This window comes from Gorilla gorilla, chromosome 10 (genome assembly GCF_029281585.2).
Source record: "Gorilla gorilla gorilla isolate KB3781 chromosome 10, NHGRI_mGorGor1-v2.1_pri, whole genome shotgun sequence".
Classification (NCBI taxonomy): Eukaryota; Metazoa; Chordata; class Mammalia; order Primates; family Hominidae; genus Gorilla; species Gorilla gorilla.
The window spans coordinates 44,008,608-44,032,405 of NC_073234.2; the positions used below are offsets into that span (position 1 = coordinate 44,008,608).

A 23,798-nucleotide genomic window follows, 5' to 3' on the forward strand; every position below is an offset into this window, starting at 1 on the left:
TAACAGGAAAAAGATTTTTTTTTCCTTAGGATGAAACATCTGTCATGATAGTGGATTTTTTTTTCTTTTTTTGAGACAGGGTCTTGCTCTGTCACCTAGGCAAGATCTCATCTGAGTCTGCTAGAGATTTATCAATTTTATTTATCCTTTGAAGGAACTAGTTTTTTGTTTCATATTTTTTCCTGTTTTCAATTTCATTGAGTTTTGCTTTTTATTATTACCTTCATTGTGATTCCTTTGAATGTATTTTGTTCTCCTCTTTTTAGTTTCTTAAGATGGAAAGTTAGATTATTGATATAAGATGTTTCTACTTGTATTAAGTCAGCTTCAGCTGCTGTTGCAAAATACCACGGACTAGGTGGCTTAAACAGCAGAAATTTTTCTTTTCCTTGTAGACGGCATGTAATTGGGTCATTTTTAAAAATGTATTTGGACAATCTCTGTCTTTTAACTGGCATTTTTAGACAATTTACACTTAATATAATTGTTACTATGTTAGATTTTGTCTACCATCTTATTTTGTGTTTTTTCTTTGTTCCTCTTATTTTTTAATCACTTGTTGATTCTGTTGTTTTGCCTTTGAGTGATTTGAACCTTTGTAGTATTGGATTTTAATCTTTGTAATTTATCTACCTGGTTCTGACTGTATCTTTTTGTATAGGTTTTTTATTGGTTACTCTAGAGATCTCTCTAGATCTCTATGTATGTATGCACACATATACACACATATATACACACACAGATATGTGGTACATGTACACATGTGTGCGTGTAGATACACACACCTAACTTTTTTTTTTTAAGATGGGGTCTCACTCTGTCATCCAGGCTGGAGTGCGGTGGCACAAATATAGCTCATTGCAGCTTCAAACTCCTGGGCTCAAGTGATGCTCCCTCCTCAGCCTCCTGAGTAGCTGAGACTGTAGGCCTATGCCACCAAGCCCGGCTAATTTTTTAATTTTTTTGTACAGATAGGGTCTCGCTATGTTGACCAGGCTTGTCTTGAACTCCTGGCCTCAGGTGACCCTCCTGCCTCAGCCTCCTTACGTGCTGGGATTACAGGTGTGAGCCACGATGCCCAGCTACATGTAACTTTTAATATTTAGAATTGATATTTTACCATTTCAGGTGGAGTCTTGAAACCTTACCACCATATAGGTTTCTTTCTTATCCCTCTTTATGTTGTAGTTGCCTTATCTGTTACATCTACATACATTAAATACCCCATCAACTTAAAACTTTTGCTCTCAAACATCAAACATTTTAAGGAACTCAATAGGAGAATAGTCTATTATATGTAATCAAATATTTACCATTTATGTTTTTCTTCCTTCTGGTCTTCCATATTTTGTTGTATTATTTTCTTTTTGTAAAATGTCCTTTGACCATTCTTTTAGTGCAGATCTGCTACTGTGAATTCTCTTAGTTTTCCTTCATCTGAGAATGTCTTTATTTCATCTTCATTACTGAAGGATATTTTCTCTAGATATAGAATACTGTATTTATAGTTCTTTCATTTAGCACTTTAAAAAAAATGTTGTCCCACTTCCTTCTAGTTCTCATGGTTTCTTTTTTTTTTTTTTGAGATGGAGTTTCACTCTTGTTGCCCAGGCTGGAGTGCAATGGCATGGTCTTGGCTCACTGCAACCTCTGCCTCCTGGGTTCAAGTGATTCTCCTGCCTCAGCCTCCCAAGTAGCTGGGATTACAGGCGCCCGCCACCATGCCTGGCTAATTTTTTGTACTTTTAGTAGAGATGAGGTTTCACCACATTGCCCAGGCTGGTCTCGAACTCCTAGCCTCAGGTGATCCACTCACTTCGGCCTCCCAAAGTGCTGGGATTATAGGTGTGAGCAACTGCTCCTGGCCTTTTTTTTTTTTCTTTTTTTTTTTTTTTTGAGACGGAGTTTTGCTCTTGTTGCCCAGGCTGGAGTGCAATGGCACCATCTTGGCTCACTGCAACCTCTACCTCTCGGGTTCAAGCAATTCTGCCTCAGCCTCCTGAGTAGCTGGGATTACAGGCACCCACCAACATGCCCGGCTAATTTTTGTATTTTTGGTAGAGGTTGGGTTTCACCGTGTTGGCCAGCCTGGTCTCGAACTCCTGACCTCAGGTGATCTGCCTGCCTTGGCCTACCAAAGTGCTGGGATTACAGGCGTGAGCCACCGCACCCAGCCCTCATTCTCCTGGTTTTTGATAAGAAATATGAAGCTGCCAGGCATGGTGGCTGGTGCCTGTAATCTCAGTTACTTGGGAGGCTGAAGTGGGAGGATTGCTTGAGGCCAGGAGTTGAAGAGAAGCCTGGGCAACATAGCAAGAACTCTTCTCTAAAAAAATAAAATAAATATAGATTAGGGGGCATGGGGGCATATGCCTGTAGTCCCAGCTACCTGAGAGCCAGAACCAGGAGGCAGGAGGATTGCTTGAGCCCAGAAGTTCAATGCTGCAGTGAGCTGCAATCCTGCCACTGCACTCCAGCCTGATGCTAAAGCAAGACCTGTCTCTTAATATATGTATGTATTTATGTATGTGTGTGTGTGTGTGTGTGTGTGTGTGTATAAAAGAAATATGAAGCCATTTGAATCATTATTGCCTTAATAACGAATGCATCATTTCATTTTGGTTGCCTTCAAGATTTTTTTTCTTTTTGTGTTTAGCTGTTAGGTTGTTATGAATCCAGGAGTTTATCATGGATTTGTTTGTGTTTATCCTGTTTGGGGCAATTACTGAGGTTCTTGAATCTGTTGGTTTATGTCTTTTGTCAAACTTGTGAAGTTTGCTTCCATTATTTCTTTCAGTATTTCAGTACACTCTTTCTCCTCACCTTCTGGGACTCTAATGTCCTGAATATTAGACATTTTGGTATTGTTCCTCAGGTCCTTGATGATCTGGGTTTTTTTTTCCCCCAATAAGGAAATTTTTTTAGGCCAGTTGCAGTGGCTCATGCCTGTAATCCCAGCACTTTGGGAGCCCGAGGCAGGCAGATCACCCGAGGTCGGGAGTTCGATACCAGCCTGACCAACATGGAGAAACCCAGTATCTACTAAAAATACAAAATTAGCCGGACATGGTGGCGCATGCCTGTAATGCCAGCTACTCGGGAGGCTGAGGCAGGAGAATCGCTTGAACCAGGAAGGTGGAAAGGTGGAGGCTGCGGTGAGCTGAGATTGCGCCATTGCACTCCAACCTGGGCAACAAGAGCAAAACTCCATCTCAAAAAAAAAAAAAAAAGAAAAAAAAACCAGGAGAAATTTTTTTCCTTTAGTGTTGAAATTCAGTGTTCACATTTGATACCTCTGTTGATCTGACTTCAAATTCATTGACTCTTTCCCCTGTCATTTCTGTTCTGCTGTTGAACTCATCAAGTGAGTTTTTATGTTTTGGTTGTTATATTTTCCAGTTCTAAAATTTTCATTTGATTCTCCTTTATATCGTCTGTTTCTTTGCTGAGACATTCTGTCTTTTCATTAGTTTCAAGAATGTTTGTCCTACCTTGTTGGAACATTTTTGTCATGTGAGGTTGTTAATTTCAACATTTGCATCATCTTCTTGTTTTGACTGTTCATCTCTTTTCTTATACAAATTCAAATTATCTTGGTTCTTCATATGCTGGGAAATTTTAGATTGTATCCTGGAAAATTTGAATATTATGTCATGAATGTCAGGGTCTTCTTTAAATCCTGTGGTGAATATTGACTTTAATTTTAGCAGACATTCAACCTGGTTGTGTTCAACTTCAAGTTCCGTGCAGCTTTTCGTGAGTGATGATTCCAAAGTCTGTTTAGTTTTTGAAGGCTTTGCAGTGCTATTTAGATCTGCCTTGCATGTATATCACCTACCCACTCATCTGAGATTTGGCTGATGGCTATTCTTATAGTTCAGAATGACCTTAATGTTAGGAGATACGTACTGAATTGTTTTAGGTGTGAAGAGTCATCATGAAAGCATGTCAAATAAACCTGAAAAAAATTTATATGCACATATATGCATGCACATATGTGTATACGTAAGTTTGTATATGTATCTAGGTGATTGTTGTGCTGGTTTTGCAAACTCTTTTTATGTTAGAAATTTCTCAAGTAAAAATTTCAGGGCAACAAAGAAATAAATAAAGGTCAAAAACATGTCATTCATCTGCTTAAAAACCACAAATGGCCTGTCATCTAATGAAGTGTAAAAGTTAGATTGCTTTCAGTGGTCGATTTGGCCCTGCGGGATCAGCCTTCCAACCCCCTAAGGCTTCTCATCTCACTCAGAGTAAAAGCCAGAACCTGTTTTTTTTTTTTTTTTTTTTTTAACCTTTTGTAAGACCCTTCATGAGTCTATCTCTTATTCCTAGAGCTTATCTTAGTTCCTGTCCATAGTAATAACCCAACCAGACAAGTATTTGTCTGAATGAATAAATAGATGTGTTTTTGTGACAGGTTTTATTGTTTTCATCAGGATGCCTTGACCATAGCTATGCATTATTTTGTGCTGTTGCAGATCATGCACTGCCTGTAATGTTCATTACTTCCTGAGCAATAGAGATTATTACTATCTTTCCTTGGGCTCTTAAAAATTAAGATCTGAGGCTAGGCTCGGTGGCTCACGCCTGTAATCCCAGCATTTTGGGAGGCCAAGGCAGGCAGATCACCTGAGGTCGGGAGTTCGAGACCAGCCTGACCAGCCTGGAGAAACCCTGTCTCTACTAAAAATACAAAATTAGCTGGGCCTGGTGGCGCATGTCTGTAATCCTAGCTACTCGGGAGGCTGATGCAGGAGAACCGCTTGAACTGGGAGGCGGAGGTTGTGGTGAGCCAAGATCGCGCCATTGGACTCTAGCTTGGGCAACGAAAGTGAAACTCCGTCTCACAAAAAAAAAAAAAAAAAAAAATTAAGAACCGAGGGTCATATCTAAGCTTGCCGTTCCAGAGCCGTGTATACTTTCTCAAATAATTACTTTTCTTTCCTGGTCTCCTTTATACCAATTTCTTTATTTTAATCTACTTACTGTCATCCCTGTACTTACACTCTCCATTACCATCCTTTTCATCAGTTCTGTCAGTAAGATGCCTTCATGGTTTCCTTATTCCCTCATTTTATAGCCAAAGTATTTTTCCCTTCCTTTGGGGGCAAATAATAGGAAGAGGAACAGATAGCTACTGGTATCCTGTGCTATCTGCCTTCTGCCCCAAAATGAAAAACAATTTTACTAAATATAGCTCGCTGGCAAGAAAATTCTCTATAACAAGGTTTGGTCTTAATTTTACATTTCTAAAGTCCAGCCCAGTAGCTTTTAGGCAAAGATCATATCTCTGACCTCAGTTATTTTGCAGGTGAGAAAAAGGTAAGGTAAATTTAAAGGTGAGCTTTTAATTCAATACATATTTCCAACTTGTTATTCACTAAAGAGACTATTTTGGTATTTCGACATATGTAGCAGAAAGGAGCTGCTGCTGTGTCTTTAAAAGCTATCCTCAGAGCAGTGTGGAGGCAGGCGTGCCACTGAAGTACTTGAATGAGAGCGAGAAGAGGAGGTGGGAGGGGGTGCTCTTACAGCCTCTCTGTGTGTGTGTGTGTGTGTGTGTGTGTCTCTGTGTGTGTCTGTGTCTGTGAGTGTATGTGCCAGTGTGACTGTTGGCAGAGCTCTGGATGATATCTCTCTGAACAGCTGGGCCATGGTCGGCTTCAGAGCTGCTTGTCAGAGCAATTAGTTAGCTGGAGCTGCAGCAGCAAGGATCAGTATCATTTCATTCAAGGGTGAAGGGGGCGGGAGAGGGCTGTGGGTGGGGGAAGAGGCACAGGTTTCCCAGAAGGAATTTCTTCCGGCAAAATTCCGGCAGAACAGATCTTTACAATGAAGTCTCCATTAATAATGTGAGCTCGCTGTTGGTGTAAGTACAGATCCATCTGGGGTGAGTTTTGGATAATTTTCTTTTTTTATATAAAAGTCCTTGAACTCCACAGACTGAGTAGAAAGAAGCTATAAAGATATTTTTCTATCTTGGCTGATTTAACTGTATAGTACACACTAGGGAAATTAGAGAATTTTGAAGTGCTAAGTTTTGTGAAGGTATTTTGGGCATTTTCATTTGCTGTTTTTTATCTTTAAAATATTATAAAAATTAGATTTGCTAGAACTTTTACACTATTCAGATTTTACCTCTTCCATGGCTATTTCAAGCAATGCTTCATTCAGATGCAGCTTATGAGAACAGTGGTGATTTCTGTTCTCTTTGGTGATGCTGTTGACGCACATTGCAGGAAGCAGGGATTCCCCTATAAATATCCTTCACTGTGTCATTACCCAGCTATCCACACCTGGCTGGTGAATGTGCCTGTCTGTCCTATATCTTTACGTAACTATCCCCTAGTCTTTAAATGTGATAAGACTTTGCTATGTCTGGGGAGCTTTTTTGATTATGAACATCCTAGGAGGCATTTGTTAAAACCTTTTTACTAAAAAATGCCTTTTGATGTGTTGAGATTGTCACATGGATTTCTTCTGGGTTTATTTATTCTTATTTTGTATTACTTTTTCTTATAATTGGCTTGTTTTTATTTGCTGGCCTTGGCTTCTAAAGAGTGCAGAGATGGGATTCCCTCTACCTCCAGTGACGTAGTGATTTTGTTTGCAGTCTTTTTCTTCTGAGAGGGAGGGGACGGAGAGAAGGAAGAAGAAAAATCCATCTGAAGCGGTGCGTTCTTCCTTCTGTGACTTGATGTTGGTAACTGGGTGCCATTGAATAGAGCTGAAGCCAAAGTGGGATGTTTTAAAGGTGCTATAATTTTGTTTGTTTCCTTTTAAAATAGGGTCAGACCGAAGTCAGAATTGCTGAAGCAGGGTGCCTGAATTAACCCTATATGTCCTGCTGTTAATTTTACCTAATTACTTTTTCTAAATAAGGAAAGATAAAGAACTCATGAGCAGGTTTCTGGAACCAGGATCCATGAATAATTTTGGTTGAGTTTTGGATTTGGAATTTTTCTGCCTTATTTGCACAGACAATTTGTACACTGTTTCTCAGACCTAAAAAATAGGTAGTTATGTAAAATTCCTTGACATTGTAGTTTAGAACAAAATTCTAATTTTGATGTATGTAGCTAAAGCGAAGCTTTAGGAAGAAATTGTTATATATACTCTTAGGTGTGAGCATAACAGCCCAACCCATTTTTTTTTTTTTTTTTGGATTGAGTATCTGGGCTTCCAGTCCCTTTTCATGCAATTCCATTTTAATACTGCTGATTTCTAGAGGGCTGCAGAGGTCAGTTTGAAAAACTCAGTAAACTAGAGCCTAGGAAAATTAAGGGTTTACCTATCTGTCAATGTGTGTTTAGGTAACATATGTGGAAAAGTACCTTTAAAAATATGCTGGTTTATTTTCTATCTTTATTTTCTCTTCTGTTCTGTGCTTTCATTTACTCTAAATTCTTTGTGTGAAGTGAAAAGAGTAATAATGTCTGCTTCTCAGCTTACATTAGGTATTCTTATTTTTCTATGATAGTTCAATTATATTAATATTTATTACAGCCATAAATCTTTCAAACCAACACAATCTATTTTTGGGGGGTGGGGTGCGGTAAGAGGAGAAAAAGGAAGATAATCCTAGGGCAAATGGAGAGAATTCTAGAAGAATAACCTATTTAGATGTTTGCCAGAGATAGGAGCTATAAGGGTTAAGAGAAATTCCACCACATCCTTGCATCTTGATATTGCAGCAAATTTGTGGATAATTTCTTGCTAGCTTTTCAGGAAACCCCTGTGGTGGACAACCCTCATTAATCGTTGCTGGGAGACTGCTCTGACGTCACTGGGAGCAGTTCCCTGTCTGCAGCTAGGACAGGAATAGCCTTTGAGGGGGAAGAAAACTGCTGTGAAATTAAAAGATGACGGTTTTGTTTACTTGGTTTTCCTTTCATTTGAGGGTAGATAAGATAGACCTAAAGTCTTTCTTAAATGTTTGTCATTACCAAGGGAAAAATTGCCAAAAGTTCTTTTTATTTCAACTGGAAGTGCCTTCTTTTGAAATCTTTTTTTTCTAACCATCAAGGTTTTGGAAGAGGTCAAGGAAAAAGAAAAGCTATTGAAAGATGTTAGAGAAGTAAGATTTCTGTTTCTTTTTATCCCCTTTTCTCCCTACTTTTTTTGTTTTTTGTTTTTGGAAGAAGGAAAGATCAAGAACAGCTTTTATAAATCGTTGTTTTTAGCATCACCCTGTTTGGGATAATTAAAAATGTGATATATATGTTGGAAGGACACTACTGTGCCTAAAAGTTACTATACCTACTTAATTCTCTTCTCTCTGATATCTTCCTCTCCTAGCCCACTCCCTTAACAGCTCTCACTGTTAACAGCTTCTCTTTCTCTCTCTCTCTTTTTTTTTTTTTTAGACGGAGTCTTTCTCTGTCACCCAGGCTGGACTGCAGTGGCATGATCTTGGCTCACTGCAACTTCCACCTCCCGGGTTCAAGCAATTCTCCTGCCTCAGCCTCCCAAGTAGCTGGCATTACAGGTGCATGCCACCACATCCAGCTAATTTTTGTATTTTTAGTACAGATGGGGTTTCACCATGTTGGCCAGGTTGGTCTTGAACTTCTGACCTCGTGATCCACCCACCGGCCTCCCAAAGTGCTGGAATTACAGTCATGAGCCACCACATCTGCCAAGAGCTTCTCTTTAGAAAAAACTTACTGGTCGAATGCTTGCCCCTTGGAATTCAAATCCCAGCTTTGCCAATTGCTGCTCTGTGACCTTGGCCAAATTACTTAACGTCTCCATTTGTAAAATGGGTCAGACGTAGTGGCTTACACCTGTAATCCCAGCACCTTGGGAGGCTGAGGCGGATGGATCACTTGAGGTCAGGAGTTTGAGACCAGCCTGGCCAACATGATGAAACCCAGTCTCTACTAAAACTACAAAAAAATTTAGCCGGGTATGGTGGCGAACACCTGTAATCCCAGCTACTGGGCAGAGGTTGCAGTGAGCCGAGATCACACCTCTGCACTCCAGCCTGGGCAACGGAGCAAGACTCTGCCTTTTAAAAAGACACACACATGCACACACATTTGTAAAACGAAGACAATAATTAGTACCCACTTCCTAGGGTTGTTTTGAGGATTAAAAGAGTTAATATATACATAATAAATCTTTTAAGACAGTTCCTGGTCATTTAAAGACTTAGCATTAGCCATTATTATTAATATTTAGAAATAGAGTCCAGCCCAGGTGGCAGAATGAGACCCTATATATCTCTCTCTCTCCTTTTGAAAAAAAAAAAGGCAGGGGGATGTACTATTTGTGTCTTCAGATCACATGTAATTTTTGAGGAAGCCATAAGAGATTTTCAAGCCATGTACGAGATTGAGTTTTTAAAATGAACATCAGGATCGGGCATTGTGGCTCACACTTGTAAGCCCAGCACGTTACTTTGGGAGGCCAAGGTGGGTGGATCACTTGAGGTCTGGGGTTCGAGACCAGCCTGGGCTATATGGTGAAACCTCGTCTCTACCAAAAATGCAAATAAATTAGCTGGGCGTGGTGGCTCACGCCTGTAGTCCCAGTTACTCAGGAGGCTGAGGCAGGAGGATCACTTGAACATATCCAACCAATACGGATACAAATTCTGTACTAATATGGAAACAAAGTTTAGAAAGAGATATCTCAAAACATCATGTTGTTAATAGCAGTTATCTCTGAGTTGTCGATCATGGGTATTTTTGTTTGTTTGTTTTCTTCTCTATAATTGTGCGTGTTGTTTTTGTTTTTGTTTTTGTTTTTGAGATGGAGCTTTGCTCTTGTTGCCCAGATTGGAGTGCAATGGTGCGATTTTGGCTCACCGCAACCTCTGCCTCCCGGGTTCAAGCAATTCTCCTGCCTCAGCCTTCCGAGTAGCTGGGAGTACAGGCATGCGCCACCATGCCCAGATAATTTTGTATTTTTAGTAGAGACAGGGTTTCTCCATGTTGGTCAGGCTGGTCTTGAACTCCTGACCTCAGGTGATCCGCCCATCTCAGCCTCGCAAAGAGCTGAGATTACAGGCGTGAGCCACTGCGCCCAGCCATGCGTGTTTTTTTCTAAGTATAAAGAAACCTGCAGTACTTTTCTAATCATAAAAATTAAAAAATATAAAAATTTCTAGTGTTCATATCTGACAGATGAAAATTGTTAGCATTTGTTAAATTCAAATAATTGTGATGACCTGTATAACCTGGACATAGTGTTTGCAATACAGTAAATGATAGCTGCTGCTATTATTAGTTGAGAAAGATAGCTTCCTATGATTAGAGTTTGGGGCTTTCATATTGGGAGGTAACATCTCTGAGAAGATACCCTCTTCGTGCACCTTCTTGTCCTTGTGAGGTTAATAAATATGCTCTCTTTCTATATCTGCTAACCTAAGATCTTTACACACATACACAAGGTTATAGAACTAGAGTGCAATGTTTCGGGTTTTTTTGTTTGTTTTTTGTTTTTGCTGATGGTATAGAGGAAATTTAACGTGCAGATAGGCCTACTAGTGACTTTCTTTGCAGTGACTTAAAAAAATGCTTTAATACAATTTATGACTCCCACTGAAAGTTGCTTCTACCCCATTTTCTGAGTTGTTGCCTTAAGAATTCTCGGGAAATTTGGGCTGGGCACGGTGGCTCATACCTGTAATCCCAGCACTTCGGGAGGCCAAGATAGGCAGATCCCTTGAGCCCAGGAGTTCGAAACCAGCCTAGGCAAGATAGGGAGATCCAGACTCTACAAAAGAAAAAAAAAGAATTCAGCCAAGTGTATGGCCCTGTAGGCTCAGCTAATTGGAAGGCTGAGGCAGGAGATCACTTGAGCCCATGAGATTGGGGCCACAGTGAGCCGAGATAGCACCACTATACTCCATCCAACCTGGGCAACAGAGCGAGACCCTGTCTCAAAACAACAACAACAACAACAACAACAACAACACAAGAAAAAGAGAGAAAGAGAATTCTTGGGAAATTTGAAATAGCATTCCAGAAAAGATTTTCTCAGTTTTAGGAATTTCTGAAATTCTGTCTATTGCTTCTCACGTTAGTCTGCTGTGTGGGTCCCTTGGAACTCAAGTGCTAACAAATGAGATCTAGACATCCATCTACTTTTTTACAAATAATTTTCAAAAATTTATTTGAAAAATTACTTTTCAACTTCAAGAATCTACTTACAAGTAAAGCATGGAAGACAATTTTGTAATGTAAACATTAGCATTGCCTAGCTCTAGAAACCTTTGTTCTATTCCATAGCCTCTTTTTTTTTTTTTTTTAACTTTTATTTTAGGCTTGGGGGTATATATGAAGGTTTGTTACACAGGTAAACATGTATCACAGGGGTTTGTTATACATATTATTTTGCCACCAGTGTTAAGCCCAGTACCCAGTAGTTATCTTTTCTGGTCCTCTCCCTCCTGTCACCCTCCCCGCTCATGTAGACCCTAGTGTGTATTGTTTTCTTCTTTGTGTCCACAAGTTCTTATCATTCAGCTCCCACTTATAAGTGATAACATGCGGTATTTGGTTTTCTGTTCCTGCCTTAGTTTGCTAAGGATAATAGCCTTGAGCTTCATCCCTGTTCCTGCAAAAGACATTATCTCATTCTTTTTTATGGCTGCATAGTATTCCATGGTGTATGTACCACATTTTCTTTATCCAGTCTGTCATTGATGGGCATTTAGGTTGATTAAACCTAAATCAACCACGTCTTTGCTATTCTGAATAGTGTTGCAGTGAACATTCATGTGAATGTGTCTTTATGTTGGTAGAATGATTTATATTCCTCTAGGTATAAACTCAGTAATGGGATTGCTGGGTTGAATGGTAGTTCTGCTTTTAGCTCTTTGAGGAATCATCATACTGCTTTCCATAATGATTGAACAATTTACACTCCCATCAATAGTGTATAAGTGTTTCCTTTTCACTGTAACCTTACCAGCATCTGTTATTTTTTGACTTTTTAATAATAGCCATTCTGACTGGTGTGAGGTATGAAATTAAAAAAAAAAACCCACAATGAGATACCATTAGATACTATGGTATGGTATCTCATTGTGGGTGTTTTTGATTGGCATTTCTCTAATTATCAGTGAGATTGAGCTTTTTTTCCATATGCTTGTTGTCTGCATGTGTGTCTTCTTTTGAGAAGTGTCTGTTCATATCCTTTTCCCACTTTTTAATGGGGTTGTTTGTTTTTCTCTTGTAAATTTAAGTTCCTTATGGATGATGGAACTCGTAGGCTCAAGCTGTCCTCCTGCTTCAGCCTCCCAAATTGCTGGGTTTGCAACGGTGAGCCACCATGCCTGGCTAACACCTATAATCTCAACACTTTGGGAGGCCGAGATGGGAAGATCTTGTGAGGCCAGGAGTTCAAGGCCAGCCTGGGCAACCTAATAAGAACCTGTCCCTACCAAAAAAAAAAAAAAAAAAAGTTAGCTGGGTGTGGTGGCACCTGCCTGTAGTCCCAGCTATTTGGGAGGCTGAGGCAGGAGGATTGGTTGAGCCCAGGAGTTCAAAGTTGCAGCAAGCTGTGACTAGGCCACTGCACTCCAGCATGGGCAACATAGCAAGATGCTGTCACTTAAAAAAAAAAAAAAAAAAAAAAGGTGGCCGGGCGTGATGGCTCACGCCTGTAATCCCAGCACTTTGGGAGGCTGAGGTCAGGAGTTTGAGGCCAGCCTGGCCAACATGGTGAAACCCCGCGTCTACTAAAAATACAAAGATTAGCCAGGCATGGTGGCAGGCATCTGTAGTCCCAGCTACTTGGGAGGCTAAGGCAGGAGAATCACTTGAACCCAGGAGGCAGAGGTTGCAGTGAGCTGAGATTATGCCATTGCACTCCAGCCTGGGTGACAGAGCAAGACTCTGTCTCAAAAAAATAAAAAGTATGGGAGATTGACACAGATCAGCAGTACTGAATTATATATATGAAAAAATATATGTTATATATTTTGTAGTGACCGAGTCTTGCTCTGTTGCCCAGGCTGGAGTGCAATGGCCCAATCATAGCTCACTATAGCCTCAACCTCCTGGGCTCAAGGGATCCTCCTGCTATAACCTCTCAAGTAGCTGGGACTACACAGAGGTACCACTACACCCAGCTAACTTTTTTTTTTTTTTTTGGTAGAGGTGGGGTCTCACTATGTTGCCCAGGCTGCTCTCAAACTGCTAGCCTCAGGTGACACTCCTGCTTTGGCCTCTCAAAGTGCTGGGATTACAGGCATGAGCCACGACACCTGGCCAGCAGTCCTAAACTAAAATCTTTAGCTCTCCGTATATTGAGGCATGGGAAGTTTAAATATTGTGATTTAGCTGGACACTGTTTCCTCACTGATTCCTCAATATATCCCTACACTGATTCCTCAATATATCCTGGTGTTGGTTTTCCAGCAGTTTAAAGATTCTTGAATTTCTTTACTGAAATTCAACAAGGAAAAATCTCCAGGGTTTTTGGGATCCCTTGTTATTTGCATAGATTGATTGTCTTTGCTATTCACTCCTTGCCCCATTCATTTTTAGTATAACAGAATGGCAGCATTTCTTATTTGTCTGTATAGACTATTCTCTGACAGTTTTTGCAGCAGTTTCTATGGAAAATGGTTTATTTCAAAAAAAAAAAGGCAAGGGAAATCTCATCTTGAGGCTCTTAGTGATAGAGCCTGTTGCCATGGAGTCTTGGATCAGATTGGCTGACCCAGGGGCCAATGAACAGATAGAACATAAACACATTATCATTTAAGTTTGCAGAATTTATTATTCGATAATAGGTGACATTAACACCATAACTGTATATAGAAACTGTGAAATAAAATGTTTCAAAAATGGTGTAAGGTGTTTTTTAAATTTGCTGTTAAATATAAATATGATAATTGCATATTCTTAATGTGATTTGATTGGGGGAGGATATGGTGGGAAATACCTACCACCTATCTGTGAATTGAGCTGCTACTGCAGCCAGTTGGGCTTGTGCTAAGTCTAAGTCTAACTATGACCTTCTGGACTAGAGGAGATTTTTTTTATATATATGAAGCTGCCTTTCTTTCTTTTTCTTTTTTTTTTTTTTTTTGAGACGGAGTCTCGCTCTGTCCCAGGCTGGAGTGCAGTGGCACAGTCTCGGCTCATTGCAGCCTCTGCCTCCTGGGTTCAAGCTCTTCTGCCTCAGCCTCCCAAGTAGTTGGGATTACAGGCACGTGCCACCACACCCGGCTAATTTTTTGTATTTTTAGTAGAGATGGGGTTTCGCCATGTTAGCCCAGGCTGGTCTCGAACTCCTAACCTCGTCATCCACCCGCCTCAGCCTCCAAAAGTGCTGGGATTACAGGCATGAGCCACCACATCCAGTGCCCTTCCTTTCTTCCTTCCTTCCTCCCTCCATCCTTCCAGAAATATTTATTTATGTATTTATTTATTTATTTTGAGATGGAGTTTCGCTCTGTCACCCAGGCTGCAGTGGCGCAATCTCAGCCCACTGCAACCTCTGCCTCCCAGATTCAAGCAATTCTCCTGCCTCAGCCTTCAAAGTAGCTGGGATTACAGGCACCTGCCACCATGCCTGGCTAATTTTTTTGTATTTTTAGTAGAGACGGGGTTTCACCATGTTGGCCAGGCTGGTCTCAAACTCCCGACATTAGGTGATCCACCCACTTTGTCCTCCCAAAGTGTTGGGATTACAGGCATGAGCCACCGTGCCTGGCCTGAAGCTGCCTTTCTTATTTTGATAGCTTTTAAATCTGCATCGGAAATTATTAGCTTTTTTCTTCCATGTTTTTCTTTTTTTTCTCCTCCAATCTGACATGGTAGATCCCTGTCAACATTATATAGTTGTCTCTCTCTTTGGTCTGGAGATAGAGGAATAGCTGGGGGTAGCTTCCATGTTTTCCATCTTTACTTCTGTAGCTTGTTTGTATATATTGACTTAGGTCTGGGATATTTCACTGAGCTCAGTGTTGGTTCCTTGTCATATCATGGCATGTTCCTTTTCCTATTTTAATGCCCAAGAGAATAAGAATGATTCATTCATAGAAATTTCCCTCTCTAGATCTTGTAAATGAAAGAAGTCAAGAGTTTTGCGTTTCCCTTCTTACACTTTATGTCAAGGGATACTTGAGAAATTATGGTGGGTCTTATTCTTTGCTCTCCCAGTGTTCTCATACTTAGGTATTTACAGAGCTAAAGGATTGAAAGCGATATCCAGAGGCCCATGAGTTTATTCCTTTCTTTTGAGCTACTCAGCTCTCTGTAAGATATGAATCATTATATCATCACCTCCATCTCAGGAAAAACCAATTTTAGATTCTCTGTTAAGCAAAGAGGGACAAAAAGTGTGTTCAGTATCTGACTGGATAACTCACCTTAGGGTAAGAATAAGGAATGTGGTTTGGTTCATTGGATAAGCACAAAGCAGGAGGAAAAAAGTGTCACGTTAGATTCACAGGTTATAAGCTTGAATCTCAGTTCACACAGTTTTTTAGATCTTGCGGATCTTTTCTTGCTAAGCTTTATTTTGAATGAGAAACACTGATCTCTTAGGTGAAAATTTGGGAAAGCCATCCTGATCTGAATTTGGGAAAGCAGCAGACCGTTTTGAGAAAACAGTGTGATATCAAAGAAAGAACATGAATTTGGAGGCATTCTTGAGTTGAATTCTAGCTTTGCCACTTACTTTTTTTTTTTTTTTTGAGACAGGGTCTCACTCCAGGCTGGAGTGCCGGAGTGATGCAATCACAGCTCACTGTAGCCTTGACCTCCCAGGCTCAAGCGATCCTCTTACCTCAGCCTCCCAAGTAGCTGGGACTACAGGTGTGTCACCACACCTGGTTTATTTTTTTATTTTTATTTTTGTAGAGACAGGGTTCCACTATGTTGCTCAGGCTGGTCTCAAAATCCTAGGCTCAAGCAATCCTCCCACCTCAGCCTCCCAAAGTTCTGGGATTACAGGCATGGATCATCACACCTGGCCACTGTTTACATTCTATTAATATGGCAAATTACTTTTTTCTTTTCAAGACAGGGTCTTGCTCTGTGGTCCAGGCTGGAATCCAATGGTACAATCACAGCTCACCATAGCCTCCTGGGCTCAAATGATCCTGCTACCTCACCCTTTCAAGCATCTGGGACTACAGGCACATGCCACCGTGCCTAGCTAGTTAAAAAAAAAAAAATTTTTTTTTTTTTTTAGACAGAGTCTTGCTCTGTCACCCACACTGTAGTACAGTGGTGTGATCTTGGCTCACTGCGAGCTCCGCGTCCCGGGTTCATGTCATTCTCCTGCCTCAGCCTCCCAAGTAGCTGGTACTACAGGCGCCTGCCACCACGCCCGGCTAATTTTTTGTATTTTTAGTGGAGACGGGGTTTCACCGTGTTAGCCAGGATGGTCTCGATCTCCTGACCTCATGACCCACCCACCTCGGCCTCCCAAAGTGCTGGGATTACAGGCGTGAGCCATAAAAAAATTTTACAGAGACAGAGTTTCCCTATATTGCCCAGCCTGCAAATTACTTTAATTCACTTATTTATTTTAAAATATACTTATTATATGCCAGGCACTATTCTAGACCCTGTTTATAAGCAGCGAGCAAAGCAAAATCAAAATCCGTGCCCTCTTTGAGTGTACCTTGGGGACAGAGAGGTAATAAACAAGATAAATAGTAAAATAAATTGATAGTTTGACAATGATAAACGATGAGAAAAATAAAGTCAAGGAAATGGTATAGGAGGTATTTGGGGTTTTGTAAGAGATAGGGTCAAAGAACAAACACTGGTGGTCAGGTCATTTAAGGTCTTGTAGATCATTTTAGGGACATCTGCTCTGAGTGAGATGGAGACCCACTGGGGGATTTTGAGCAAAGATGTAAAATGACCTAACAACGTTTTTACACAATCATTGTGGCTGCTGTTTACAAAATATTATGGTAGGGGTGAAAGTGGAAGTAAAGAGACCAGTTAGAGGGATGTTGCAGTCATTCAGCCAAGAGAGGAGGGTGGAATGACAAGGCAAGAAAAAGAAATAAAAGGCATCAAAATTAGAAGGGAAAAAGTAAAATTATCTCTATTTGCCGACGATGGGATCTTAGATATAGAAAACCCTAAAGATTCCAGCCAGGCACGGTGGCTCACGCCTGTAATCCCAGCACTTTGGGAGGCCGAGGCAGGCAGATCACAAGGTCAGGAGATCGAGACCATCTGGCTAACATGGTGAAACCCCATCTCTACTAAAAATACAAAAAAATTAGCAGGGTGTGGTGGCGGGTGCCTGTAGTCCCAGCTACTTGGGAGGCTGAGGCAGGAGAATGGCGTGAACCCGGGAGGCGGAGCTTGCAGTGAGCTGAGATTGCACCACTGCACTCCAGCCTGGGCAACAGAACGAGACTCCGTCTCAAAAAAAAAAAAAAAAAAAAAAAAAAGCCCTAAAGATTCCACAAAAAATCACTTTAGAATTAATAAATGCCAGCCAGGCACGGTGGCTCACACTTGTAATCCCAGCACTTTGGGAGGCCAAGGCGGGTGGATCACCAGAGGTCAGGAGTTCAAGACCAGCCTGACCAACATGGTGAAACCCCGTCTCTACTAAAAATACAAAAAATTAGCTGGGCGTGGTGATGGGTGCCTGTAATTTCAGCTACTCAGGAGGCTGAGGCAGGAGAATCGCTTGAACCCCGGAGGCGGAGGTTGCTGTGAGCTGAGGTTGTGTCATTGAACCCAGCCTGGGCAACAAGAGCAAAACCCAATTTCAAAAAAAAAAAAAAAAAAGAATAAATGCATTCAGCAAAATAGAAGGATACAAAGTTATCACAAAAATCAGTTGCATTTCTGTACATTAATAATGAATAATCTGGCCAGGCACGGTGGTTCACGCCTGTAATCCCAGCACTTTGGGAAGCTGAGGCAGGTGGATCACCTGAGGTCAGGAGTTCAAGACCAGCCTGACCAACATGGAGAAACCCTGTCTCTACTAAAAATACAAAAAATTAGCTGGGCGTGGGGATGGGTGCCTGTAATTTCAGCTACTCAGGAGGCTGAGGCAGGAGAATCGCTTGAACCCAGGAGGCGGAGGTTGCTGTGAGCTGAGGTTGTGTCATTGAACCCAGCCTGGGCAACAAGAGCAAAACCCAATTTCAAAAAAAAAAAAAAAAAAAAGAATAAATGCATTCAGCAAAATAGAAGGATACAAAGTTATCACAAAAATCAGTTGCATTTCTGTACATTAATAATGAATAATCTGGCCAGGCACGGTGGTTCACGCCTGTAATCCCAGCACTTTGGGAAGCTGAGGCAGGTGGATCACCTGAGGTCAGGAGTTCAAGACCAGCCTGACCAACATGGAGAAACCCTGTCTCTACTAAAAATACAAAATTAGCCAGGCATGGCAGTGCATGCCTGTAATCCCAGCTACTCGGGAGGCTGAAACAGGAGAATCACTTAAACCCGGGAGGCAGAGGTTGCGGTGAGCCGAGATCGCACCTCCAGCCTGGGCAACAAGAGCAAAACTCCATCTCATAAAAACAACAACAACAACAACAACAAAAATCTGAGAAGGAAATTATGAAAACAATTCCATTTACAATAGCATCAAAAAGAATAAAATACTTAGGAATTAACCAAGGACGTGAGAGACTTATACAATAAAAACTATAAAACATTGCTGAGAGAAAAGAAATTAAAGAAAATATAAATGGAAACACATCCCATGTTCATGGATTGGAAGACTTAATATTGTTGTTCTTTTTTTTTCTTTTTCTTTTTTTTTGAGACGGAGTCTTGTTCTGTCGGCTCACTACAACTTATGCCTCCCGGTTCAAGCGATTCTCCTGCTTCAGCCTCCCTAGTAGAGGCTATTTATATGATGTCAATTTGACGTGGGAATATGTTACTCATAAGAGAAAAACAGTACCAGTAAGCAGCAAGGAAAAGAGATGTCTCAATTATTTTTCTCTCCCTTCTTACTATAAAATGATTAGGAGGAACTAGTATTCACTTAGCAACTACTGTGCAGGCACCTTGCAATTGTTATCTTGTGATTTTTAGTGGCTCTGTGAGGTATGTATCATGCCTATCCTACAGATAAGGAGGCCGAGGCTCAGTGACATAATTAATAAGTTGTAGAAACAGTAGTCACACAGCCAAATTCTTGTGGATCTACGAAGTCCACAATCTTATCTACTGTTCTTTTGTACTATAACATGATTGTTGTCTCCTACATTGTAGAGATTAATATTCTTTATTTTGATAGGTTTTACCCCTCATTCACCATAATGACGCTCGTCTTTCTCCTTGCAGCAGAGATAGTGTTAGGCACAAGGGTGGTATACCCTTATATCCTCCATAAAAGTGGCAACTCTCCCTTATTTTACCTCTTTCCTCCCAATCAGCTCCAGGATGTTGAGACAGTATTCTTTGCTTATATAAATTGTTTATTATTTTTTCATTATTATACTTAGTGTGTGTTTTTTATATATATGAGATACCATGTAGAGAGTATATTAGGATTGGATCTTCTACAATTAACAGCAAAACCCAAATACAGGCATACCTTGGAGACACTGTGAGTTTCGTTCCAGACCACTGCAATTGAATATCACAATAAAGCAAGTCATACAAATATTTTGTGTCTCAGTGCATATAAAAGTTATGTTTACACTATACTGTCATCCATTAAGTATGCAATAGCATTGTCTAAAAAAAGTACATACCTTAATTTCAAAGTACTTTATTGCTGCCAGGTGCAGTGACACATACCTGTAGTCCCAGCTGCTCAGGAGGCTGAGATGGGAGGATCACTTAAGGCCCAGGAATTCAAAGCTGTGGGACACTATGATTGCACCCATGAATAGACATTGCACTCCAGCCTGGGCAACCTACTGAGAGACCCTGTCTCAAAACAAAGAAATGAAAAAAGTTTATTGCTAAAACATTCTAATAATCATCTGAGCCTTCAGCAAGTCATATATTTTGGCTGGTGAAGAGTCTGGTCTCAAGGTTGATGATTGCTGACTGATCATGGTGGTGGTTGCTGAAGGTTGGGGTAGCTGTGGCAATTTCTTAAGATAAGACAACTGGCCAGGCATGGTGGCTCACACCAGTAATCCTAGCACTTTGAGAGGCAGAGGCAGGCAGATCACTTAAGCTCAGTAGTTCGAGAGCAGCCTGGGCAACACAGCGAAACCCTGTCTCTACAGAAAAAACAAAAATTAGCCAGGCTTGCCTGTAGTCCCAGCTCCTTGGGAGGTTGAGGCGGGAGGATCGCCTGAGCCTGGGAGTTTGAGGCTGCAGTGAGCTGTGATCGCGCCACTGCACTCCAGCCTGGGTGACAGAACGAGACCCTGTCTCTAAAAAAAAAAAAAAAAAAAAAGATAACATGAATTTACCGAATCGACTGACTGTTCCTTTCATGAAAGATGTCTCTAGAGCATACAGTACAGTTTGATAGCATGTTATCCACAGTTGAACTTGCGAAATTGGAGTCAGTCCTCTCAAACCCTGCCACTGCTTTATCAACTTAGTTTATGTAATATTCTAAATCCTTTATTGTCATTTCAGCAGTGTCCACAGCATCTTCACCAAGAGTAAATTCCATCTCAAGAACCTACTTTTTTGCTCATCCGTAAGAAACAACCCTCATCCATTGAAGTTTTACCATGAGATTGCAGCAATTCAGTCACATCTTCAGGCTCTACTTCTAATTCTAGTTATCTGGCTATTTCCACCCCATCTTCAGATACTTCCACTAAAGTCTTGAACCCCTCAAAGTCTTCTGCAAGGGTTGCAATCCACTTCTTCCAAACTCCTGTTCGTGTTGATATTTTGACCTCCTCTCATGAATCACAAATGTTTTTAATGGCACCTAGAATTGTGAATCCTTTCCAGGTTTTCAATTTACTTTGCCTAGATCCATCAGAGGAATCAGTATCTATGGCAGCTATAGCCTTACAAAATGTATTTCTTTTTTTTTTTTTTTTTTGAGACAGAGTCTTGCTCTGTCGCCCAGGCTGGAGTGCAATGGCGCGATCTCGGCTCACTGCAACCTCCGCCTCCAGGGTTCAAGTGATCCTCCTGCCTCAGCCTCCCGAGTAGCTGGGATTACAGGCCCCCACCACCACGCCTGGCTAATTTTTATATTTTTAGTAGAGATGGGGTTTCACCATGTTGGTCAGGCTGGTTTTGAACTCTTAACCTCAGGTGATCTGCCTGCCTTGGCCTCCCAAAGTGCTGGGATTACAGGTGTGAACCACCATGTCTGGCCCTACAAAATGTATTTCTTAAATAATAAGACTTGAAAGTCTAAATGACCCCTTGATCCATGGGCTGCAGAATAATACATGTTATGTTAGCAGGCCTGAAAATAACATTAATCTGCTTGTACATATGAATCTTAGCTCTTGGGTGATTAGATGCAATGTCAATGAGCAGTAATATTTTAAAAGGAATCTTTTTTTTTTTTTTGAGCAACATATCTCAACAGTGGGCTTAAAATACTGAGTAAATTATGCTGTAAACAGATGCGCTGTCATCCAGGTTTCTTTGTTCTATTTTTAGAGCACAGGCAGAGTTGATTTGGCATAATTCTTAAGGCCATAGGATTTTCAGAATGGTAAATTAATACTGGCTTCAACTTAAAGTCACCAGCTGCATTAGACCCTAACAAGAGAATCAGCCTGTCCTTTGAAGCACTGGAGCCAGGTTTTGACTTCTCCTCTCTAGCTATGAAAGATGACATCTCCTTCCAATAAAAGTCTCTTTTGTCTACACTAAAATTATTGTTTAATGTAGCCACCTTTATCAATTTTCTTAACTAGATCTTCTATATAATTTGCTACAGCTTCTACAACAGCACTTGCTGCTTCACCTTGCACCTTTAGGTTATGAAGACAACTTCTTTCCTTAAACTCATGAACCAACCTCTGCTAGCAGCAAACTTTTCTTCTGCAGCTTCCTCACTTTTCTCAGCCTTCATAGAATTGAAGAGAATTAGGGACTTGGCTGTTTCACTTTCTTACCATTTGTGTGTTCCCTGTAGTAGTACGTTTAATTTCAAGAACTTTTCCTTTGCATTCACCAGATGGGTAACTGCTTGGCACAAGAGGCCTAGCTTTTGACCTGTCTTGGCTTTCAACATGCCTTCCTCACGAAGCATAATTTCCAGCTTTTGATTTAAAGTGAGAGATGTGTGACTCTTCCTTTCACTTGAATGCTTACTTAGAGGCCACTGTAGAGTTATTAATTGGCCTAATTTCAGTATTGTTACATCTCAGTCAATAGGGAGACCAAGGAGAGGGAGAGAGATCAGGGAACAGTTGAGTGGTAGAAGAGTCAGAACATTTACATTTATTGATTAAGTTCACTGTCTTACATGGGCACAGTTCCTGGTGCCCCCAAACAGTTGCAATAGCGACATCAAAGATCACTGATGCCAGATCACAATAACACATATAATAATAAGGAAAAAGTTTGAAATATTACAAGAATTACCAAAATGTGACACAGAACATGAAGTGAACACATGCTGTTGGAAAAATGGTGCCGATAGACTTGCCTGACACAGGGTTGCCACAAACCTTCAATTTGTTTAAAAGAAAAGAAAAGAAAAGAAAAAACCAGGCACAGTGGCTCACACCTGTAATCTGGCACTTTGGGAGGCTGAGGTGGCAGGATTGCTTGAGGAATTCAAGACCAGCCCAGGCAATATAGGGAGACCCCCATCTCTACCAAAAAAAAAAAAATTAGCTAAGGATAGTACTGCATGCCTGTGGTTCCAGCAGTTTGGTAGGCTGAGGTGGGAGGATAGCTTGGGCCTAAGGTCAAGGCTTCAGTGAGCTATGATCACACCACTGCACTCCAGAAGGAGTGACACAGCAAGAACCTGTATCTTGGAAAAAAATAAAATCAGAGGTAGTCAGTCCAGGACTGGTCTAATCAGGGGCCTAGGTTTCTATGTCTATGGTTTTCCACTCTGGTATCATCTCAGGGTCCAAATGGCTGCTGGAGTGCTAGCCTTTACTTTCACATTCAAGCCAGAAGGAATTAGGGATGAGTGAAGAGGTACTGCCCACTTCCTTTAAAGATACTTCATGGCCAGCCTAGCCAATGTGGTGAAACCCTGTCTCTATTAAAACTACAAAAATTAGCCAAGCATGGTGGTTTGTGCCTGTAATCCCAGCTACTCGGGGAGGCTGAGGCAGGATAATCTCTTGAACCTGGGAGGTGGAGGTTGTAGTGAGCCGAGATCGTGCCACTGCACTCTAGCCTGGGCGACAGAGTGAGACTGCTAGGGCTGCCATAACAAAAGAGCACATGCTGGATGGCTTAAACAATATACATGTATTTTCTTATAGTTTTGGAGGCTAGAAGCCCAAGATCAAGGTGTTGGCAGGTTTGGTTTCTCTTGAAGCCTCTGTGGCTTCCAGATGGTCACCTTCTCTCTGTCTTCACATGATATTTCCTTTGTGGGCACCATGCCTCTGGTGTACTTCTGTGTCCAAATTTCCTCTTCTTATAATGACACTAGTCAGATTGGATTAGGACCCACCCTAACAGCTTCATTTAACTTAATCGCCTCTTTAAAGGCCCTGTCTCCAAATACAGTCACATTCTGAGGTACTGGGGGTAAGGACTTTAACACGGGAACTGGGTGGGGGACATCATGTGTTCAGCCCATAACACTACTTCTTATATCTCATGGACTATAACTTAGTCATGTACTCATTTAGCTACAATGGAGATTAGGATGTGTGTAGCTTTTCCCCAGGAAGCTGTGTGCCCCAACTTAAAATCAGCAGCTCTGTTACAAAAGAGATGATTGGATATCGGGGAATA

At 41.0% G+C, this 23,798-nt stretch overlaps 1 protein-coding gene across 36 annotated transcripts in view; it reads left to right on the plus strand.

Moving 5' to 3' along the window:
• The window catches only part of R3HDM2 (R3H domain containing 2), a 176,998-nt gene that overhangs the window by 82,257 nt on the left and 70,943 nt on the right, over positions 1-23,798 (plus strand). Inside the window, exon 1 of one of the 36 annotated variants that reach the window (XM_055359295.2) lies at positions 5,780-5,896. The exons of 34 other annotated variants lie outside the window; for them this stretch is intronic. The gene's annotated coding sequence lies outside the window, so the exon portion shown is untranslated. Of the gene's footprint in view, positions 1-5,779; positions 5,897-6,386; positions 6,680-23,798 lie in introns of those variants that run through there. One more of the 36 variants, XM_055359294.2, reaches the window with a different exon arrangement.